Here is a 22,042-nt window from a genome sequence, read left to right as displayed (position 1 = left end):
TTTGTCTTTTAGCACCTGATTCTTTAAATATTCCAGCAATTAATTCTCTGTGCAAAATGATGAATTCAACATTTTGTTGCCTGGAATATCATTAAGGTAGAATCACTTGATTAAAAAAAAGGAAGAAGGGCAAATAGCAATATTCACAACATAGCCAGATACTGCCTCAAACAACTTATTTTTGACAACAGTAATATCCTTCTTAGAAAATTCATCATTAGTATCAATATTGTTACCTTGTGTAAAGCTATGAGTAGTCACTACAAAAGGAAAGAATATTAAGTTGTACATTTCTAGGAAAAACTTTGAGAACTACTCATATAAGAAAAGAAGAGAGTTCTGTCAACATCTGCACCAGAAAATAAATCCATTCTCAATAAATTTCTCATCTAAAGTTTAAACATAAATATTGAAAATGTTCTATTAATTTATATATATTTCTCTATGCGTAAACAATAAAATATTTATTACCTAGCAGAAAACCTCGTGACACTAAGGTTCATTCAAATATAAAATTAGATATTATGTTGAATGTTAGTGCTAATTCATTTTTCTTAAGATATTCTTATGAAAATAATATCTATAAATAAATAATTAAAAAATTATCACTGGGGAGATTGGCAAAGATGGTCGCACCGGGAAAGCACTGTGTCTGAGAAGAGGGACAGCACTCTCTGTGTAGCGACCAGAAGACGGAACTCTGGGCCCAAAACTACAGCGATCATGTTTCCCAGGTGAGGGGAGGCTCCCACGGCGTGGGAATCAGTCAGGTCCACTCTAGGCTGCCCAGCCAGAACCCAGAAGAAATCCCGGGTAACATGGGCTTTGGGTCTCCGGGCTGGAGTCACAAGCCTGCGTGTCCCGAACACTTTCCCAGGCTGATCAGTGGGCACAAGGGTGCCTGAGACTGGGAGTCCCAGTCGGAAGAAAACCCCATGGGGAAGCAAAGTGGCGAGTCTGATCATGGGTCACCCAGTCTTTCCCTGGAAGGTCTCTGGGACTGCAGGTACCCACGCCATCACAACTGAGCTCCTGCTGCATGGAGAGCTGCGTGCCCAGCTCACCGGTACAGAAGAGCTGCGCACCACAATGCAACAGGGACTGAGAACCCCTGTCTGGAGAGGGTCTCACAGGGAAGGAAGAAACCGTGCTGCTGGGGTCACCTAGGCTTTGCCTGGGGAAAGTCTAGCAGACCGCAGATCGCAAACAGGCAAGTACGCCCAGCTATCACAGATCCCGGCCCAAGCAGGGAGCACAGAGTTATTGGGAACCCAGCTCCTGCAGACTAGCAATCTGGCACATGCTCCGCCAGCCCAACTACCCCTTACAGACAGAACTGTGTGCCCCAAGACACCAGAGTCTTAGAGTCACTGTCTGGAGAAACCCTCACAAGGAACAAGGAACGAAGCAAAGGGGATGGACTTAGGCAACCCAGTATATCCCTGGAAAAGGTCCCACAGACTGGCCCAACCCAGGGAACTGCTGTGCCCCAGATAGCCTGATGTTACCAGGACAGCAGTACTCACCCGCCACAGATTACCTCTTGGGTTCTGGGGCACAGAACCCCAACCTCAGACCTACAAAAGACTGGGAACCCTGAGATCAACCCCCAGTTACTGCTCCAAGGGGCAACCATTTATCCCTAACAAAACCGACCAAACCACGGGACACACAGGTTACAGTAGATGATCACTAAATCAAGAAACCCAGAAGGAGGGCAGCTGTCTCCAGAACTTCTCCCAGTGAGAGGAGAGCCCTATTGACTAATCAGGACCACAGTTACCACCCAGGTCTCTATACCTGAGGTGAGCTGTAGCAACTCCTGAAAAACACCGGACATCCAGTGACTATACCCAAAAAGCTGAGAAGGCTTTCTTCAGAAAAAACAAAACAAACAAACAAAAAAAACCAAAAAAAAACACATCTTCCTGCCAAAGGGATTCTCTCCACTACAGGAGTCCAGGAACAACTAGAAACTAACTTCAAAAAACTAAGATAGCTCAAAGGGTAGAGGACAGTGTAAAAGTTCAACCAACAAAAGCCAGAGCAATATGGTATCTCCAGAACCCAGTTATCCAAGGGCAAATAGCCCTAGACACCCCAGCATAATTGAAATTCAAGGAGATGACCTAACATCTATGCTCATGAAGAAGATAACAGAGGAAACAAATAAAATATGAAAAGAAATAGAGGAAGCTGCAGCCAAACAGTCTATGGCCTTGAGAGAGGAAATGCTTAAATCACTGAATGAAATAAAAGAAACAGTGGACTGTTCAAACGAACAGCTGAAGGAATTGATGGAAACACATGAAAATACAGTCAGACAGGTGAAGGAAACCAACAAAATAGCTCAAGATCTGAAGATAGAATTGGAAAAATTAAAAAAAAAACACAAATGGAAGAAATTGTGGAGAGAAAGAACTTAGGGAAGAAAGCAGGAACTACAGAGGTTAGCATAACCAATAGGCTACCAGAAATGGAAGAAAGAATATCAGGTGTGGAAGATACAATGGAAGAAATAGATGTATCTGTCAAAGAAAATGTTAAATCTAAAAATTTCCTGACACAGACTGTCCAAGATTCAAGACAAGATAAAAAGACAAAACCTAAGAATAATAGAAATAGAGGAAAAAGAAGATTCCCTGCACCAAGGCCCAGAAAATATTTTCAACAAAGTCATTGAAGAAAATTTCCCCAACATAAAGGAGAGGCCAATAAAAATACAAGAGGCCTACAGAACACCCAATAAATTAGACCAGAAAAGAAAATCCTCTTGTCACATAATAATCAAAACTGTAAGTATACAGAACAAAGAAAAAATACTAAAAGCTGCAAGAGAAAAAGGCCAAGTAACATACAATGGCAAACCCATTAGAATCACACCTGACTTTTCAACAGAGACTATGAAAGCCAGAAGGTCCTGGATGGATATCATGCAGACCCTAAGAGAACACAGTTGTCAGCCCAGCAAAACTCTCAGTCCCCATAGACAGAGAAAACAAGATATTCAATGACAAAAACAAATTTCAACAATACCTACAAACAAATCCAGCATTACAGAAGACACTAGAAGGAAAAATACAACGCAAGAAAACTAGCTACATTCAAGAAAACACAGGAAATAATTAACCTCACTACAGTAAAACAAAAAGCAACCAAGCACACAACCGTATGACCACAGCCAACATCAAATTCAAAGGATCTAACAGCCACTGGTCATAAATCTCTCTCAATATCAATGGACTTAATTCTCCAATAAAAAGGCACAGACTAACAGAATGGATGTGTAAACAAAACCCAGCAATCTGTTGTATACAAGAAAAACACCTAAGTCACAAAGATAGACATTACCTGAGGGTAACGGGATGGGAGATGACTTTCCAAGCAAATGGACCCAAGAAGCAAGCAGGAGTAGCCATTCTAATAGCTGATAAAATAGACTTTCAACCAAAATTAATCAAAAGAGGTGGGGAAGGACACTTCATACTCATCAAGGGAAAATTCCACCAGGAAGACATCACAATCCTGAACATCTATGCCTCAAATACAAGGGCCCCACATTTGTGAAAGAAACATTGATAAAACTTAAACCACACATAGATCCACACACTAATAGTGGGTGACTTCAACACCCCACTTTCAACAAAGGAGAGGTCAACTAAACAGAAATTAAACAAAGAAACAATGTCTCTAACAGAGGTCATGAATCAAATGGACGTAACAGACATTTACAGAACCTTACACCTAAACACAAAAGAATTTAGCTTCCTCTCAGCATCTCATGGAACGTTCTCCAAAATAGACCACATAGTTGGTCACAAAGCAAGCCTCAACAGATACAAGAAGATTGAAATAATTCCTTGTATCCTGTCTGATCACCATGGAATAAAGCTGGACCACAATAACAACAGAAATAGCAAAAAGCCTACACATACATGGAAACTGAACAACTTGTTACTAAATGACAGTTGGGTCAGGGAAGAAATAAAGAAAGAAATTAAAATCTTCCTAGAACCCAATGAAAATGAAGACACAACATACCCAAACTTGTGGGACACAATGAAAGCAGTGCTAAGAGGAAAGTTCATAGCACTAAGTGCCTTCAAGAAGAAATTCGAGACAGCGCATTCAAGCAACTTAATGGCTCACTTAAAAACCCTAGAAAAAGAAGAAGGAGACACAGCAAGAAGGAGCAGATGGCTGGAAATAATCAAATTCAGGGCTGAAATCAATCAATTACAAACAAATAAAACAATTCAAAGAATTAATGAAACCAAGAGCTGGTTCTTTGAGAAGATCAACAAGATAGACAAACCCTTAGCCAATCTAACTAAAAGGCAGAGAGACACCATCCAAATCAACAAAATCAGAAATGAAAAGGGGGACATAACTATAGACACCGAGGAAATTCCAACAATAATTAGGACTTACTTCAAAAGTCTATATGCAACAAAATTTGAAAATTTAAATGAAATGGACAATTTTCTTGATCGATTCCACTTACCAAAGCTAAATCAGGACCAGGTAAATCAATTAAATAGTCCTATATCCCCCAAGGAAATAGAAGCAGTCATCGAAAGTCTCCCATCCAAAAAAAGCCCAGGACCTGATGGTTTCAGCACAGAATTCTACCAGACATTCAAAAAGGAACTAACTCCAATTCTCTTCAAACTATTTCACAAAATCAAAACAGAAGGAACATTACCAAACTCATTCTATGAAGCCACCTCACAAAGGTTTAGGTTTGGTACCTAAACCTCACAAAGACCCAACAAAAAAAGAGAACTTCAGGCCAATCTCCCTTATGAACTTTGATGCAAAAATACTCAACAAAATACTTGCAAACCCAATACAAGAACACATCAAAGATATCATCCACCATGACCAAGTAGGCTTCATCCCAGGTATGCAGGGGTGGTTCAATATACAGAAATCCATCAATGTGATCTACCATGTTAACAAACTAAAAGAAAAAAAAACCACATGATCATCTCCTTAGATGCTGAAAAAGCATTTGACAAAATCCAACATCCATTCATGTTTAAAGTATTGGAGAAATCAGGTATTCAAGGCACATATCTAAACATAGTAAAGACAATATACAGCAAGCCTATAACCAACATCAAACTGAACGGAGAGAAACTTAAAGCAATGCCACTGAAATCAGGGACAAGACAAGGCTGCCCACTCTCTCCATATCTCTTCAACATAGTTCTGGAAGTCCTTGTTAGAGCAATAAGACAGTTGAAGGAGATCAAGGGGATACAAATTGGAACGGAAGAAGTCAAATTATCACTATTTGCAGATGATATGATAGTATATGTGAGTGACCCCAAAAACTCTACCAGGGAACTCCTACAGCTGATAAACACCTTCAGCAAAGTGCCTGGATACAAAATTAACTCAAAAAAATCAGTATCCCTCCTGTATACAAAAGACAAAGGGCTGAGAAAGAAATTAGGGAAACAACACCCTTCACAATAGCCACAAATGATATAAGGTACCTCAGAGTAACCCTAACCAAGGAAGTCAAAGACTTGTATGAAAAAATTTCAAGTCTGTGAAGAAAGAATTAGAAGAAGATATCAGAAGATGGAAAGATCTCCCATGCTCATGGCGTATGGCAGGATTAACATAGTAAAAATGGCCATCTTACCAAAAGCAACCTACAGATTCAATGCAATTCCCATCTAATTACCAACACAATTCTTTACAGACCTGGAAAGAAAAATTCTCAACTTCATATGGAATAACAAGAAACCCAGAATTGCCAAAACAATCCTGTGCAATAAAAGATCTTCTGGAGGTATCTCCATCCCTGATGTTAAGTTGTACTATAGAGCTACAGTTTTAAAAACTGCTTGGTAATGGCATAGAAACAGAATAGTGGACCAATGGAATGGAACAGAGGAGCCAGAAATAAACCCACACACTTATGGACACCTGATCTTTGACAAACAGGCCAAAACCATACAATGGAAAAAAAATACCATCTTTAACAAATGGTGCTCGTCCAACTGGATGTCTACATGTAGAAAAATAAAAATAGATCCATACTTATCACCCTGCACAAAACTGAAGTCCAAGTGGATCAAAGACCTCAACATAAAATCAGAAACATTAAATCGGCTAGAAAAAAAGTGGGGAATACCCTTGAACGCATTAGCACAGGAGACAACTTCCTGAACAGAACACCAACAGCACAGGCTCTAAGAGCAACAATCAATAAATAGGACCTCATGAAACTGAAAAGCTTCTGTAAAGCAAAGGACACCGTCATCAAAGCAAAGCGACCGGCTACAGATTGGGAAAGAATCTTCACCAACCCTTTATCTGACAGAGGACTAATATCCAGTATATATAAAGACCTAAAGAAGCTGAAAAGCAGCAAACCAAGTAATCCACTTTAAAAATGGGCAACAGAGCTAAACAGAGAATTCTCTGTAGAGGAATACCGAATGGCAGAGAAACACTTAAAGAAATGCTCAACCTCATTAGCCATTAAGGAAATGCAAATGAAAACAACCCTGAGATTTCACCTTACACCCATCAGAATGGCCAAGATCAAAAACTCAAGTGACAACACATGCTGGAGAGGTTGTGGAGAAAGGGGAACCCTTCTCCACTGCTGGTGGGAATGTAAACTTATACAACCACTCTGGAAATCAATCTGGCGCTTTCTCAGACAACTAGGAATAGCGCTTCCCCAAGATCCAGCCATAACACTCCTGGGCATATATCCAAAAGAGGCTCAAGTACACAACATGGACATTTGCTCAACATGTTTGTAGCAGCTTTATTTGTAATAGCCAGAAGCTGGAAACAACCCAGATGCCCCTCTACTGAAGAATGGATGTAGAAATCGTGGTACATGTATACAATGGAATATTACTCAGCAATGAAGAATAAGGAAATCATGAAATTTGCAGGTAAATGGTGGGACCTGGAAAGGATCATCCTGAGTGAGTTGTCCCAGAAGCAAAAAGACACACATGGTATATACTCACTCATATAGACATACAACATAGGACAAACCCACTAAAATCTGTGCATCTAAAGAAACTAAGCAAGAGAGAGGACCCTAACTAAAACAGTCAAACCCCATCCTGAAAGGCAAAGAGGATGGACATCAGAAGAAGAAGGAAACAGGAACCAAACTAGGAACCTTCTACAGAGGGCTTCTGAAAGCCAGAAGAAGAGAACAGGAAACAAACTAGGAACCTGCCACAGAGGGCCTCTGAAAGCCTCTGCCGTGCAGACTATCAAGTCAGATGCTGAGTCTGATGGGTAACTGTTGGGCAGAGTGAATAGAATTTTATGTAAGAACTGGGAAATAGTAAGAGCTGGAGAGGACAGGGTCTCCACAAGAAGAGCAGCAGAACAAGAAAATTTGAACACAGGGAACTTCCCAGAGACTCATACTCCAACCAAGGACTATTCATGGAGATAACCTAGAACCCCTGCACAGATGTAGCTCATGGCAGTTCAGTGTCCAAGTGGGTTACATAGTAATGCTAAGAGGGACTGCCTCTGACATAATCTGATTGGCGTGCTCTTTGATCACCTCCCCCTGAGGGGGGAGCAGCCTTACCAGGCCACAGTAGAGGATAATGCAGCCACTTTTGATGTGAAATGATAGACTGAGATCAGAAATGAGAGAAGAACCTCCCCTATCAGTGGACTTGGGGAGTGGCATGCATGCAGAAAGGGGAGGGAGGGTGGGATTGGAAGGGGAGGCGGGAGGGGCTTATGGGGGGATACAAAATGAATAAAGTGTAATTAATAAAAAAATTAAAAAAAAACTATCACTGAAAAAATTGAGTTTGAAGAAAGATATCTCGAATGTGTATGAGGGCCACTGCTATTTTTTTAAGGTAGCTGTCATGAAACCACAGACCCACAGCAAACGGCCTAACATGAAACACCCAGGAATATTAATGATGATTTTATAATTGAAATAACATAGTATTTCCTAAATATTTTGTATTTTTTCTTGTGAATTTTACATTTCATTATCTTTCAGGCTCCGTTAAGGAAACAGGTACAAGAAAGGACACTCACCATAATATGAAATCATACAGAGCGCACTTGGAAGCCCACCATCCTGCGCAGCAATGTAACTCACCATCATGTAGTTTCTGGTTTTCTGCGATTGCTGAACACACACAAAGTGATGGTGCTAGCATGCCTGACCTTGCAGAACAATAAATAATCCTCAAACAATGGAAAAAGTATCATCTAAGACTTCCATGGAAGTGGAGACAGTAATGCCTACTTTAAAGGCAGGAATTTGGAAGTGAAATGTACTCTCTACTATAAGGTGGGTCTCAGGTTGGGCCAAGCATTGGGTTGATATTCCCTCAATCCCTGATCTCTCTTTTTCCCTGTACTTCTTGATCTATCTTCTTGAGTACTATTTAAATGTAATCAGAAAATAGTTTAGTACTCCCATCACTCAATGTGTTTTTAAAAAGAACATATTAAATCTACAGAAAAAGAAGGAGAAGGAGCATGGATAGAAATTGTTGGGATGGGAAGGGAATGGCTAGATAAAGGGAATAATATGAATATATAGAATTCTCAAACAATAAAAATAAGATCATTGCCATGCAGGTTTGTTTATGTTCCACATGAAGAGGAATTGCCAGTTTTTCAAAATGTATATGTCAGTGTTAACACCCATTGTCAGTGCATGAAGTTTTTTGTTTATTTGTATCTCTATCCAAGTTTGAATTTCCCTACCATTGCACTAGCTTTATCTTATTTTACTGAAACAGTGAGTTTACTGATTTTCTTTTATGGAGTTGGTAAAAATGTTTTCCATTTTGTAGGCTGCCACCTTGTCTTAATGACAGTGTCCTTTGCCTTTTTTCATTGTTATTATTCATCTTTAAATTTTAGTTTATTTACTTTACATCTTCAGGCTCCGTTAAAGAAACACGTACAAGAAATAACATTCACCATAATATACATTCACACAGAACGAACTTGGAAGCCCATCATCCTGGGCAGCAATGTAACTCACCATCTTGGAGTTCCTGGTTTTCTGCAGTTGCTGAACACACACAAAATGATGGTGCTCTCATGCCTAACCTTGCAGAAGAAGCAAATAATTCTTAAACTATGTAAAAAGTATCATCTAAGACTTCCCTGGAGATGGAGACATCTGGAAAGGCAGTAATTTGGAAGTGAAATGTACCCCATGTTGGAAAATTAAATGTAATTGCTCCAACTATTTAGGGTCGAAAAGGAAGAGCTGATATACAGAAGAATGAAATCATCCAGCATTCCATCTTTATCCTGAGATTCCTGGACCATTTCTCTTTCCCAATACTAGAGTCTTTCTGACAGGATCCAATGACTGAAATTTGTCTTTAGGGCCTGCAGAGAATGTAAAATTCTGTAGAGGAGCACTCAGTGTGGTAACATTCATCACATCAACTAAAATCACATCTTCCCACTGACAAGGCTAACATAGAGCTTTCCTATGGAAAGATGCCTTCTAGAGTTAAATTTAAAATCTGTAAACAGAACTTGTAATCTTGGTTTTATGAGAGCCTTCTATCATTTTCATAAATATTTGGTGTCAGAGGTAGCATTTCATTCTTTTTGCCAAGAAAAGGTGTTCGAGGATGTTTGGTAAATGATTGTCAAAATTTATAACAGTTATGAGTATTAGGGAGATTTGAGAAATGTGAAAACCAATGGGCTTCATATAAGAAGTAAAAAATCTCTGCTCAACAATGCTAAGAAACATTTTCAAAGTCCCAGTCTCTGCATAAATTGATCCATAATTTGCCACTGTATCTTAACATTCTGAAAGTATCTAAAATGCAGTACTAAAATTATAATCCAATGCTACAAAATCTTCCCTTTTCAGAATTGAATTTTGTGATTTCAACATAGACCCAGTTTTCATCATTTACCAGATGTACTTTTTGCATTCCATGGCACAACAATGGTTTCAATCGAATGAACTATTTAACAATGGCCCTTAAAACATAAAAAGTAATATGTAATAAAATATTTGTCATATAAATTAACACTGGGACAGGGAGATAGTTCAATCAGTAAACTGCTTGCATTCTGAGCATATGGATGTGAGTTCAATCTCTAGAGTTTGCGTTAAATATCTGGTTGTGTTGGTGCACACTTGTACTCAAGCACTGGGGAGACATGGACCAGAAGATTCCAATTCTGGGGATCACACACCAGCCTTGTAGACTGCACAGAAAACTCCATTCCAAGAAAAGAATCTTTCACTATTTAAAAAGAAGGATAAATATTGTATGTAGAACAATAGAGGTTGTGCCATGACCACACACAGATATACCAAATTTAGGCAGGCACATGAATACAGACATACAAACATAACATCACACATACACAAAGAGAAGAATCACTAATTTCAGGCTGAGACTTATATGTACTAATTGGTAAGCTTGATCAAACTGTGAATGCTAAATAAAAGCTATAAACAACAATAAGGAGAATCCAAAGAGAATCAGTATAGTATAGAATACTATGCTTTATAAAACTGAAGGTGAATATGGTCCATAAATTTAGGCTGTTGATTGTTTCCTTGCCTGTCTGTCACAAAGTTTTCTGTTTCCACACAAGTAATGAAACCTGGAAAACATATCTCAATGATGAGGGTAACATTTTCATAACACCAAATTAAAACAAACGACAGAACAAATTTGTTCCAAAAGAGTGTTATGCAAGATTCACAACGAGAGTCAACTTACCTTCAACACTGTATTCTCAAATTCAAGAGGGAAAGAGGACCCAGCATTCATCAAATCTGACTTTTAGGACAGACACAGTTCCTGGTTAAGTCATGAATGTAGTGGTAAATCATAATGTTCTTTACTCTAGAAACCAGTTCATAGTATGCTTCACTCCAGGGTTAGATGATTCTTATAGTCTCATTATAATCTTTATTATAGACATGAAACCATTATTCTAACAGCTGTGATAATTATTCAAAAGTCAACAATGTTTACATAAATAAGCATGTTTATGTAAAATATGTTTAGAGGAAAATATTAATGGGGCAATCATAATTCTTAATCACATTTGAAATCACATATCAATGTATTTATAATCTTCTACATTCAGGCTCAAAGATTACAGTACATAATAATAGCTGTTTGAGGGTTTAGTACATGGTAAATAAACTATTTTTTTTCAGTTGTTACCACAGCCCGAAAGTTTTTCTCTCCATTGAAAGAATTTTCTCTACATCTGTTTTGACACCAAAATCCATTTTGTAGATTTGAGCACTTACCAAACCTCCCTTATTGTTGGAACTGTTCTCCAGGCTGAAATACAAATGCTTCCTTAAGTCCTGCTCTATTAGGAACCTTAAGTTCATTATGTAGCTCTTAGCTTCCTGAGAGCCAGCACTGTCAGAAATGAAAGCATCCCAATGCTGAAATAAGAATCTGCATGTCTATGACCTCATGTCCCTTCAGAACTATAATCTTCATCTCACCTGGAGTGGCCATGACAGTGCTGGCCTTGGGATCAAATAATTCTGATATTTTCTCCAGTTGCTAATTACCAAAAGCAATTAAGAATTATTTGTGAGTGGCTCCAAAGTAACAGAGTACTTTTAAGTGGCTATTATTTTTTCATTGTCTTTGTATGCTGATTAGGGGAAAATGTTCAGGGACCATTCCTCTGATAAGTAATAATCTTGCAAAGAACTTTGTGTCCCCATGTACTCCAGCCTTCTCGTTGCTCTTCCTCCAGAAATCAACCTAATTGCTTCTTTTCATATCCTATTGTTTTCCCATTTTATAGTTTATAGCATAGAATTAGTAAAGAATTATGGCAATCTAATGAAATAGTAGTAAAAGGAAAGACATGATGTCATAATGTACACTAGAAATTAGGGCCACATGTGATGGTGTGCTCCTTTAATATTATTGGATCATTGTGAGTTCAAGGCCAGTCTGGTTCATTTTTATTACTTTACTTTTTATATGTTTATTTACATTTCATCCCAAGGGTTCCTCCATCCTTCTCTTCTCACAGTCCCCTTCCCCATCCTCCACCCTTCTCCTCTCTCTTTGACCCTAGAAAAGGGGAGCCCCTTCTCCCCTTATCGTCTTTCTCTAACACATCAAGTGACATCACGGCTGAGCCTATCTTCATCCACTAAGGCCAGGCAAGACAGCCCTGCCAGCGGAAAGTGGTCAAAAACAGACAATAAAGTCCACATTGGAAACACCTCCCATTTCCACTTGCCGGGTAACCCACATAAAGAACAAGCCGACCATCAGCTACATATGTGCAGGGGTCTAGATTCACTTTTCCCATCATATCAAGTCACATCAAGACTACACTCATTTCGTCAATTGAGGCCTAGGTCCAGACCATGCATGCTCCTTAGTTATTGTGTCAGTCTCTGTAAGACCCTGTGGGTCTGGGTTAGTTGTCTCTAAGTTCTACTCTTGGTGTTCCTGTTCCCTTCAGGTCTTTATCTTTCCCTCAAAACTTCCACAATAACACTGGAGCTCTGCCCCATGTTTGGCTGCAAACCCTAGCTTCTGTCTCAGTCCACTGCTGGATGGAGCTTCTGAGAGGACAGTCATGTTATAGACAGCTTCTGTCTATAAGCACAGCAGAGCATCATTGATAGTGTTAGAGGCTGGCTCTCTACTGTAAGGTGGGTCTCAGGTTGGGCCAAGCATTGGGTTGATATTCCCTCAATCTCTGATCTCTCTTTATCCCTGTACTCCTTGATCTATCTTGTTGCGTAGTATTTAATTGTAATCAGAAAATAGTTTAGTACTCCCATCACTCAATGTGTTTTTAAAAAGAGCACATTAAATCTACAGAAAAAGAAGGAACATGGATAATAAATTGTTGGGATGGGAAGGGATTGGCTAGATAAAGGGAATAACATGAATATATAGAATTTTGAAACAATAAAAATAAGATCATTGTCATGCAGGTTTGTTTATGTTCCACATAAAGAGGAATTGCGAGTTTTTCAAAATGTATATGTCAGTGTTAACACCCATTGTCAGTGCATGAAGTTTCTTGTTTATTTGTATCTCTATCCAAGTTTGAATTTCCCTACCATTGCACTAGCTTTATCTTATTTTACTGAAACAGTGAGTTTACTGATTTTCTTTTATGGAGTTGGTAATAATGTTTTCCATTTTGTAGGCTGCCACCTTGTCTTAATGACAGTCTCCTTTGCCCTTTTTCATTATTCTTCTTCTTCTTTAAATTTTATATTATTTTATTTAGTTTACATCTTGAGGATACCACCTTCCTCTCCTCCTCCTCATTCCCCAAACTTTCTCTTTCTTCCTTCCCCCCTTCCAGGAAAAGTGATTCCTAGATTCACTTTTCCCATCATACCAAGTCACATCAAGACTACACTCATTTCATCAATTGAGGCCATGCAAGGCAGCCCGGCCAGGGGAAGTGATCTAAAAGCAGGCAATAGAGTTCATGTTAGAAACAGCCCCCGACTTCCACTTGCCAGGTGCCTCATATGTAGAGTAAGGCTCTCTTCAGCTGCATATGTGCAGGGAGCCTAGGTCAAAATCATGCATACTTGGCAGTTCATATCTTAGTCTCTGAAAGCCCGCATAGAACTGGGTTATTTGTCTCTGTTGGGCTTCTTGTGGGTTTCTGTCCTCTACAGTTCCTTATATCTTTCCCACAACACTTCTATAAGAATCCCAGAGTTCTGAGGATTGTTCAAGGTTCCTGAATAAACTGCATTGAAAAAAAAAGAATCCCAGAGTTCTACTCATTGCTTGGCAGCAAGTCCCAGCATCAGTCTCTATCTGCTGCAGGCTGAAGCCTCCCAGTCAGATCAGAGATGGCAGTGACCAGCTTGCACAATATCTGAGAGGCAGAGGATCTGAAACCTTGAAATTGGTGAGTGGAGGGGCAACTGAAGCCAGAAAACCAACATTGAAGCTTTTTGAAGGAGAGGGGACATCACAGGAGCTGAGAACAATTTGATTCAGATTACCTGCAGACTTCTCTGGATACAGAGAGGGGCAAAATATCACTTCCTTTTTTCTGGTCTCCCTTCTCCTTGGAGGAACAGGACCACAGTGCCAGAGACTCTGGGCACAGAACTCCCTGCCTGCAGACTGAGACAGCAGAGGCAGGGCTCCTAGCCCCTCAGAGGCAGCTGCAAACTGTACCAGCCTTCTAGGTTCCAATCTACAGTTACATCCTTCTGGGTCCTGGGTCTGCAAGCAGCCATACCAACTCTGCAGGGCCTTCCAGCCAGTGACTGTAGGGCAGCCCAATCCTTCAGTAGCAGCCATCTGGCTGTACAGCCACCAGAGTTGAGCAGACCTTCAAAACCATTCAGGTACACCAGGGGCCAGGCCCCCTAGGTCCCTGAACCACTGTTGTGGCTCTCCAGGACTTCCCAGCAGGCACCTGGAATTGGCCTCCCAATTCTGCAGGTGCAGCTGGACTCCCTATTCCAGTGGCTGCAGCAACACTGAGTTGATGGAGTTCATCCTCCTTTTTTTGACTCAGCAGGATCAAACCTGTGAGTAGAGAAATGAAGTTATTATTGGGGTGTGCAGAGAGTTGAATTGCTAACTCACTTGTATTTCCGGGCTAAGGTCCTATCTTAAATCCACAGCTCAAATGAATAAACAGCTGGTGTGTGGTTATACAATCATTAGGATATCATATCTTTTATTTTTTGTCATTATAACAGAATTGCCTTATTTTTCTTTCCCTTTCTTCCCTTCCTCCCTCCAAACTCTTCCACATACCCCTTTTCTTTTAAATTCTTGGCCTGTTTTTCAATTGTGTGTATGTTTGTTTTTTTGTGTGTGTGTTTCTGTGGCTGAACATCTTTAACAGAAAACCACAGCCAATAAAATTTCAGAGTTCTGCAGCCCAGTTTCAACTATACAAGCCTTGCACATAAAATCACAGAATGTGTTTTAGAAGAGGTGGCAGAACGATTTTAAAAGGAAGAAAACCAAGAAATTTGCTGTGAGATTGTGTTTCCAAGGAAAGTTAGTGGCTATACCCACAAAATCTATCCAAAATGACTGTAAACATCAGATGGATAGGAACAAAAATATACATGGTAATGTATACACTTTTGATATAAGCACTGGAAATGCAGACACAGGAAGTAACTTGGGATCACTCACCAGCCAGACTAGTGTACTTAGCATTTTAGGAAAGTGAGAAATCCTGTGTGAAAGAGAAGCAAAACTGAACTTAACTTATGTAAGGAAGACCAACTGAAGTTGTCCTTGGACTCCTTAAGCTCCATGAAGGGAGACTGCACCTGAACTCACGGTGTAACTGGCCTCAGTTACCCAGTCACAAACAAACAGAGCCCAAAGAATTAAAATCATTAGCACTGGACTATAAGGCTTGTATTTGTGAATCCTGATGTTTAGTCATACTCAGCAAAAACAATTTTCAATGGCATCTAAATACAAGACTTACCTAGGTATATTCTTATGCATTATGTAAATTTAAATGAAGAAATCATGTGGTGTGGTCACTGTCCATATTTAAGCACTTATAAGGCCTTACATTTTTTGTTGTTCTTCCATCAAGTGTGAAAAAGTCTTCAACTGGCTCCTTCCCTATGCATAATTTTGAGCTGTATGTGCAGTTCCCCACATAACAGCCAACTGGAAAAGGGAAGGGGAAAAGTCTGGAAATAAAGGTTCATAGCTCTGTGACCTCACCTCCCTTAGATTTAAGATTTTCATCTCAGCTGCATTGGCAGTGACAGCATTTGCTTAGGGAGCCAAGCACCAGCTTCAGACTATTATTCCTGTTGCTAATCACCAAAGCCTTTTTGGTGATTTGTGAGTCTCCAGGAACACAACGTGTTTGGGGAAACACTTACCATTTCATGGTCATTGAAGGATGACAAAATGGGAATGGGAATTGGTGGAAACATCAGAATTAGTTTTTTGAGAGTCTTGTTAAACTGTCTGCAAGTTTAGTTAGATTCCAGCCTTCCCTGGGATCCTTTACACAAAATCAGTTATAAATTTTCAGATTATAGTGCTGCCTCATGCCAGAGCACTCAGCAGAGCAGAGTCAATCAGGAATTCATGGGTAGTTAATAAAGTGTCAGTAAGACAAAAGCATGACATCATCAACTGTAATAGAAACTATTTTCCTCTATGTATGCAGAATCACCTAAAAGGGAGATACTTAAATGTATAAGAAAAGTTAGAAAAACCACCTCAGCAATGACTGAAATTCTGAACACAGCCATATTTGTAGAAGATTATATGTCTTTAACTATAACACCCTTCACATCTATCCTGCATTCTTGACCTTGTAAACTTTCAGAATGGTGTCTTTGTTCAGCACATCCAGCTATTACTATTGTTGATCTCTTTATTTGCTTTCTCCTTTTCCTGTATTCACCTTTACCTGAGATATCTCAGCCATTTGAATCTGATTGAGCAAACAGCATAAAATACTATGGTGCTTAGTCTGTCAGTTCACATCAAAAGTGGCTGCATTGTCCTCTACTATGGCCTGGTAAGGCTGCTCCCCCCAGAGGGAGGTGATCAAAGAGCAGGCCAATCAGATTATGTCAGAGGCAGTCCCTCTTCACATTACTATGTAACCCACTTGGACACTGAACTGCCATGGGCTACGTCTGTGCGGGGATTCTAGGTTATCTCCATGAATAGTCCTTGGTTGCAGTATGAGTCTCTGGGAAGTTCCCTGTGTTCAAATTTTCTTGTTCTGTTGCTCTCCTTGTGGAGACCCTGTCCTCTCCAGCTCTTACTATTTCATGGTCACAGTAAATTCTACCAGAGTGGACGCAGGACTAGCCTCAGGATTATCAACATGGATTGCTGCAGCCATGAATCATCTGAAGGAATGGGCAGGCATGGGAGCGTTAGCAGGCCTTCTGGTGTTGGTCTCCTTGGTTTGCCTGTGGTATATATGCAAGATTAGAGCCTCACAATAGTGTGATGCAGCCATGATCATTCAGGCCTTTACAGCCATTGAAGCAGGACATTCTCCCCAAGCATGGTTGGATACCATAAAAAGCTAAAATGATACGCTCAGGATGCGAGGCTAAGCACTGCACTCAGGGTCAGCCGCTTTGGACCCAGAGAAGAGCATGTCTGATTGCATGCAGGTTGATGCCCCAGGTCCCGCCTCTGAGAAAAAGGTATCAGACGGGTCTGATGCTCTTTGGGTGGATGACACCTAAATGAACATCGGTACAAAGTCCCAATTTATTTCTAATATCAGAGATCAGACCTCTACTCTTGCCTGATGCGTCTAAAACAAAAAGGGGGAACTGTAGAGAGCTGCGGAATGCTATGCCTTAAAGATGGAGCTGGTTTCCGCCTTCCACCTTCCCGATGGTGAGTGCTCTCTGTCACGAACAATTCCACATTTGGCTAAAGCTGAGGATCTGGCTTGCTTCCATGTATGTGGACCTATCTGCATTGTCCACGTGGCACGCCTGGGTTGACTACCCAGAGGCTATTTAAGCTGTGGGCTGGCTTTCCCCGGGGTCCGAGTATTGTTCAAGGTTCCTGAATAAACTGTATTGAAAAAATAAATAAATAAATAATTAAAAAAATACTATGGTGCTCCAATTTAGGCATTTTAAATTCCTTTTCAGTGCCTGACCCTGAACCCCAATTTCTGATCCTCGGCACAGCCACCTTTGACAATTCTGCTGGCCTCTTCTAAACTTCTAACTCACACAATCCTCCCAAGCTCATTTCCTTTTTCTGTCCTTATTTTTCTTCTTCCTTCCTTACTGCTGTCTCTCTCAAAAAAAAAAAAATCTCCTGTCTTAATGACACCATTTGAGCATCAAATTTCACATCTTCAGACTCATGTTCTGAATCCTTGGTACCAAGTCCATGCTGCTGGGTGTGGGGATTTTAGAAACATCAGAGGCCAGAACTCATTATACGTGCTGTTTTATTAGTTATGGAAGTGTCATGACAGGCAGAATCTGGGTTTTCAGCCCTAACTATTCTCTTGGGTTTTTAAGGTATATATTATTGCAACCTTGGATCTTGATCATCTTTTCTCCCCAATAGAGTCAGATCTGTGGATGTGCCCAGAATATCTACTATAATGTTTCCACTGCGGTGGCTTGAGTATCTCAATTTTATATGCTTTTAGGTAACCCATTTTGACCTGTTCTATTTATGGTTTGGTGCATATATAGACACTATTTACATTTAAATTGAACAAATAGTCACAAAGCTTGTGCAAAAGGCAGAGAGACGGTTTCCAAATGAACAAAATTAGAAATGGAAAGGTAGATATAAAAAGAGACACTGAGCTAATCCAAGGATTCATTAGGTCTTACTTCAAAAAACTGTGATCCACAAAACTGTAAAATCTAAACAAAATAGATGATTTTCTTGATAAGTACCATTTACCAACATTATATCAAGATTATGTAAATAATTTAAGTAAACATGTAACCCTTAAGGATATAGAGGCAGTCATTAACATTCTCCCCTCCCCCCCAAAAAATACGCTTGGCTGTATATTTTTAGTGAGGAATTCTACCAAGTTTTCAAAGGTAGTAGAGTTTTCCAAACTCTTCCACAAAATAGGAACAGAAAGAGCATTGCAAAAGTCATTCTATGAGTCTACAGCTTTGAGTCGATAGTAATCCGGATACCTAGACCAGAAAAGAACTCAACAGAGAAAAAGTATTTTAGACCAATCTCTCTCATGAACACTGATGAAAAAAAAATTCTTGCAGACTGAGTTCAAGAACACATTAAAAAAATCATCCACCAAAGTTAAGTAGGCTTCAATCCAGTGATGCAGGGATGGATACAACCTATAATAATCCATCAAGGTAATCCATGATAAGCAAACTGAAAAACAACAACAACATGATTATCTCATTAGATGGTAAGGAATTCTTTGACAAAATCCAACACTCCTTCAGGTAAAAAGTCTTGGAGAGTTCATGAATACAAGACACACACCTAAACACAATAAAGGAAATATATAGCAAGCAATAATCAACATCAAATTCAATGGATAGAAACTTAAAGCATTTCTACTAATATCTGGGACAAGACAAAGCTGCCCACTCTCTCTGTATTTATTCAATATAGTACATGAAGTTCTAGTTAGAGCAATAAGATATTTAAAGGGGATTAGGGGATAAAAATTGGAAAGGAAGAAGCCAAAATATCACCATTTTCAGATGATATATATGTAAGCAACTTCTAAATTTCTACCAGAGAAAATTCATACAGTTGGAAAACACCATCTGCAAAATGGATGCATAGAAAATTAACAGAGGTCATTAGTAAAATGGACCTAACATACATCTACAGAACCTTTCACCCAAACACAAAAGAATTTTCCTTCTTCTCCACACCTCATGGAACCTTCTCCAAACTAGACTATATAGTTGGTCACAAAGTGAGCCTCCACAGATACAACAAGATTGAAATAATCCCTTGTATCCTTTCTGATCACTATGGACTAAAGCTGGACTTCATTAACAACAGGAATAGCATAAAGCCTACAGACACATGGAAACTGAACAACTCGCTACTCAGTGACAGCTGGGTCAGGGAAGAAATAAAGAAAGAAATTAAAGTCTTCCTAGAACTTAATGAACATGAAGGCACAACATACCCACACTTATGGGAGACAATGAAAGCAGTGCTAAGGTGAAATCTCAGGGTTGTTTTGATTTTCATTTCCCTGATGACTAAGGACATTGAACATTTCTTTAAGTGTTTTTCTGCCATTTGTTATTTAGCTATTCTGTGTTTTTTGTTTTTCCGTATGAAGCTGAGAATTGTTCTTTCAAGATCTGAAAAGAATTGTGTTGGTATTTGGATGGGAATTGCATTGAATCTGTAGATTGCTTTTGGTAGAATGACCATCTTCACTATGTTAATCCTACTGATCCATGAGCATGGGAGACCTTTCCATCTTTTGATATCTTCTTCAATTTCTTTCTTCAGAGACTTGAAGTTTTTTCATACAGATCTTTCACATGCTTGGTTAGAGTCAGACCAAGGTACTTTGTGTTATTTTTGGCTATTGTAAAGGTTGTTGTTTCCCTAATTTCTTTTTCAGCCCTTTTGTCTTTGTATACAGGAGGACTACTGATTCTTTTTGAATTCAGTTTGTATCCAGCCATTTTGCTGAAGGTGTTTATCAGCTGAAGGATTTATCTGGTAGAATTGTGGGGTCACTCAAGTATACTATCATATCATCTGCAAATAGTGATACTTTGACTTCTTCCTTTCCAATGTTTATTCCCTTGATCTACTATAGCTGTCTTATTGCTCTAGCTAGGACTTCAGGTCCTATGTTGAAGAGATATGGAGACAATGGGCATTCTTGCCTTGTCCCTGATTTCAGTGGGACTGATTTAAGTTTTTTTCTTTTTAGTTTAATTTTTGGCTATAAGCTTGGTGTGTATTGTCTTTATTATGTGGAGGTATGTGCATTCTATACCTCATCTCTCTAAAACTTAAAACATGAATGGGTATTGGATTTTGTCAAATGCTTTTTTGTTATCTAAGAAGATGATCATTTTTTTTTATTCATTCTGTTTGTTTATGTGGTGGATTACATTGATTACATTCTGTATATTGGACAACTCCTACATGCCTGGGTCATGGTGAAGGACAGCCCTTGGTAGTGAAGGACACCACAGCCTGCTTGGTCATGGTGGATGATATCTTTTATGTGTTCTTGGATTCAGTTTGTGAGTATTTCATTGAGCATTTTTGTGTAAATGTTCATAAGAGAGATAGGTCTGAATTCTCTTTTTTTTTTTTTGTTGGGTCTTTGTGTGATGACTGTGGCCTCATAGAATGAGTTTGGTCATGTTCCTTCTGTTTCTATTTTGTGGAATAGTTTGAAGAGTATTGTCATCAGCTCTTCTGTGCTGAAGCCATCAGGTCCTGGGTTTTTTTGTTTTTTTTTTTTTCTTCAAGGAGACTTTTGGTGACTGCTCTATTTCCTTGGGGTTATAGGATTGTTCAATATATTTCTGTGATCTTGGTTTAGCTTTGGTAAATAGAATCTATGAAGCAAATTGTCCATTTCACTTAGATTTTCAAATTTTGTGGTGTATAGGCTTTTGGAGTATGACCTATTGATTCTTTGAAAGTCCTCAGTGTTTGTTGTTATGCCTCCCTTTTTGTTTCTGATTTTGATATTTTGGACACTTTCTCTCTGCCTTTTCTTTAGTTTGGCTAAGGGTTGGTCTATCTCGTTGATTTTCTCTAAGAAATAGCTCTTGGTTTCATTGAATCTTAGAAGTGTTTTATTTGTTTCTAGTTTATTGATTTCATCCCTGAGTTTGATGATTTTCAGCCATCCACTCCTCTTTGGTGTGTCTGCTTCTATTTTTCTATGGCTTTCAGGCATGCTGTTAAGTTGCTGGTATGAGATATCTCAAACTTCTTTCTGTTCAATTTTTTTTTTTCATTGAAAATCTTGTTTTCCCTGTCTTTGAGGACTGAGAGTTTTGTTGGGTATAGTAGCCTGGGCTGACATCTGCATTCTCTTAGGGTCTGCATGATATCCGTCCAGGCCCTTCTGGCTTTCATAGTTTCTCTTGAGAAGTCAGGTGTTATTCTTATGGGTTTGTCATTATGTGTTACTTGGCCTTTTTCCCTTGTAGATTTTAAAAATATGGAATGCTTCATAAATTTGGTGTCATCCTTGCACAGGAGCCATGCTAATCTTCTCTGTATCATTCCAACTTTAGTATATGTGCTGCTGAAGTGAGCACTCAAACTTCTTTCTGAAGGCACTTAGTGCTATGGACTTCCCTCTTAGCACTGCTTACATTGTGTCCCATAAATTTTGGTAAGTTATGTCTTCATTTTCATTGAATTTTAGAAGACAATTTTAGGAATTCTCTAATTTCCTTTTTAATTTTTCTCCCTGATCCTGCTGTTGTTGAGTAGAGAGTTGTTTACTTTTCATGGATGTGTAGGCTTTTTGTTATTTCTGTTGTTGTTGAGGTTTAGTTTTAGTCCATGGTGGTCTGATAGGATACAAGGGA

At 39.2% G+C, this 22,042-nt stretch overlaps 1 non-coding gene across 1 annotated transcript; it reads right to left on the bottom strand.

The window, feature by feature from the left end:
* Nucleotides 1-21,660: 21,660 nt before the first annotated feature.
* On the bottom strand, nucleotides 21,661-21,766 carry LOC132647587 (U6 spliceosomal RNA). The gene has a single exon (XR_009585934.1). It is a non-coding gene; the product is annotated as a U6 spliceosomal RNA (small nuclear RNA).
* Nucleotides 21,767-22,042: the final 276 nt, after the last annotated feature.

The sequence above is a fragment of the Meriones unguiculatus genome, chromosome 14 (assembly GCF_030254825.1).
Source record: "Meriones unguiculatus strain TT.TT164.6M chromosome 14, Bangor_MerUng_6.1, whole genome shotgun sequence".
Lineage (NCBI taxonomy): Eukaryota > Metazoa > Chordata > Mammalia > Rodentia > Muridae > Meriones > Meriones unguiculatus.
This window is presented reverse-complemented; position numbering and strand designations above follow the sequence as displayed.